The following is a 2,392-nucleotide window of genomic DNA, read 5'->3' as shown; positions in this document are numbered from 1 at the left end:
GAGGGAGAGGCATGATATGCCCATTTATTTACTCAGTTAGTGAACTCCCTCTTGGTACCAGGGATGCTGACAGAAACAAGTAATGCTCCATGCCCTCAAGTAACTCATCACACTGCCCACCAAAGGAATCACAAATGTAATAGAGATTTGTACCTTGTACAAAGATCTTCAAGGAAGGATTTCCAAAGGAGGTGATACACAAGCTGAATCTTGAGGGAGGAATAATTGTATCCCAGAAATTGGTATTGGGAGAGGATGAAGCATTCCAGGAAGTAGAAGCATCATGTTCACAAAATTGCTATGTCAAAATGCCAAATGCCTGGGCATGATCAGCAATTCATGCAGGGAAGAGTAGTAGCCAGGGAAAAGCAGAGGGAACCAGGAGTCTGGTCCCAGAGGTTGTTATGTGTCATGCTAAATGTTGAACTTTATCTGAAATTCCAGGATGTGTAGAGGGAAACAGGGAGGGAGAGGGTGGTTAAAGTGACATTGTGAAACTATCAGCAGCTCATGAAGGGTGGGTTAGAGAGGGTGAGGCTGCACATTCAATGAAACGCTAGTTCCAAGCACACACTGGCCAAAAGGTGAGGTACAAAGGAGAATAATATACAGCAGCTGCCCTCAAAACATTCCAGTCTACTAGTAGACAAATGCATGAACAGATCATTCCTACTCAGCTCAGGAAGTGCTGGAGCAAAAGGAGACCCAAAGCAGAGCCCAAGTGTGGTGGCCTTGCATGGTTCCATAAAGGAGGTGATGGCCAAGGGCAGCACCAGCTACAGCATTTGCCAGGCCCTGTGTGAAATAAAAATGTGGAACCTTGTTCAAAAATTATTAGTTTTTAAAATTTAACGTAAATTAATTAATTTGAAAATTTGAGACATAAACAACAGAGCTTTAATCCCAGAGCAGGGCCCTTCAGAGCACAGGGTTCTGTGTGACTTCACATGTTTAACAACCATGAACCTGGACTTGTCCATAAGAATTCCTCCAAGTGAAATAAGGAAGAAGTGAAGGTCATGGGGCATGAAAGCACTGGTAGTACAGGATACAGTCAGTGAATTCTAAGTAGTTAGGTATAATGTGTGTGAGACCAGAAACATGGGCAGAGGAGGATTTCTACCCAAGCACCACAGGGACACACTGGAGGTCAGACTACACAGAGAAACAACACAGTCAGGTTTGCTTTTAAAAGAACTACTCTGAACCCACAATGGATGAGGGATGGGGCTGGGGAAAGACTGTACCAGCAGGAAGAGGAATGGATAGAAAACATATACAAACAGAAACTATGTGGATGTGACTCCCAGTCACTTGTATGGGATGACCAGGTAGAATCTGGTGCTAATACACATGACAAAGAAAAAAAGCCCTGAGTCTCTTGCACCCCAGTTCTATCTGAATTCCCTAAGTTCCCCTCCTCCTAAAAGGTTCTACTCACCATCAGCACAGATTTCCCCCAGGTATAAGGTGGCATTTTTCTGGTCGTCAGAGTTGCTGACCACACAGGTAAAGCTGGCATTGGACTGGTTCTGGAGTTGGTTCAGAGGCAAGCTCACATCCAGGGTCTGGAAGTTGGTGGCTGGTCCTGATGTCTGTCTCAGCTCCAGGTTCTCAGGGAGGCCCTTGCTCTTCCAGGTCATGTTCAGTTTCTCTGAAATTCCTTTGACCTCGCACTCCAGAGTGACACTGCACTGGTCCAGTGTCTTGGATAATGTCTTACTTAGGATCTGAGGGACAGGGAGTGGCTCTGTGGTAAAGGGAGACAAAAGAAAGGGAAAATGCCTATAAAAATCTTATGGTGGAGGCAGCTGACCTCTTCTAACTTCACAAGGAAGGAGGAAAATCAACAGCCCAAAGTAGTTCCCATGATTTCTATGAAGTGGAGGTCGAACAAGCCTCCACCTCCAAACTTTTTAACAATTCTAACACAAAACTGTCCCTCCCCCAGCTCTCTCAACTGCTTTGCTGGGTTCAATAATTCATAGCCTTCATCACAGAGTTCAGAACTCATAGACAACACTCACAATTTTGGAGTTTACTAGGGAAGCAACCACCACTCTTCTGTCAGTTTGTTGTACTGTGGTGGCTCGTATGTTTCTGGAAGTTATGTCTGTGGTATTTTGAATGCCAGCAAAGTCATCCATGGTGGACAGGTTTCAGCGGCTCAGTCCAGTACTCATCCTACAGCACCACACCAGGACTCCTCCTCCCTAGCTTTGTTTATTGCTTTGTCTTTCTTCTTTTTTTTTTTTTTTTTCTCTGACATATTTTTCTTTGCCCTGATTTTATGTTCCTCGTGTTACTCCTTTTACTTATCATATTCCTTTTTTTGCTGCTATTGTTGGTTTTTATTCTTTATTATTTTCTTGGTTTGCTGTTATAGTTTTTT

At 43.9% G+C, this 2,392-nt stretch overlaps 1 pseudogene; it reads right to left on the bottom strand.

Annotated features, from left to right (window-relative positions):
- Positions 1-2,392, bottom strand: part of LOC102820882 — a 16,354-nt pseudogene that overhangs the window by 9,956 nt on the left and 4,006 nt on the right.

Source organism: Chrysochloris asiatica, unplaced genomic scaffold (assembly GCF_000296735.1).
Source record: "Chrysochloris asiatica unplaced genomic scaffold, ChrAsi1.0 scaffold00042, whole genome shotgun sequence".
Lineage (NCBI taxonomy): Eukaryota > Metazoa > Chordata > Mammalia > Afrosoricida > Chrysochloridae > Chrysochloris > Chrysochloris asiatica.
Note: the sequence above shows the minus strand (reverse complement) of the source record. Positions and strands in the feature narration are given on the sequence as shown.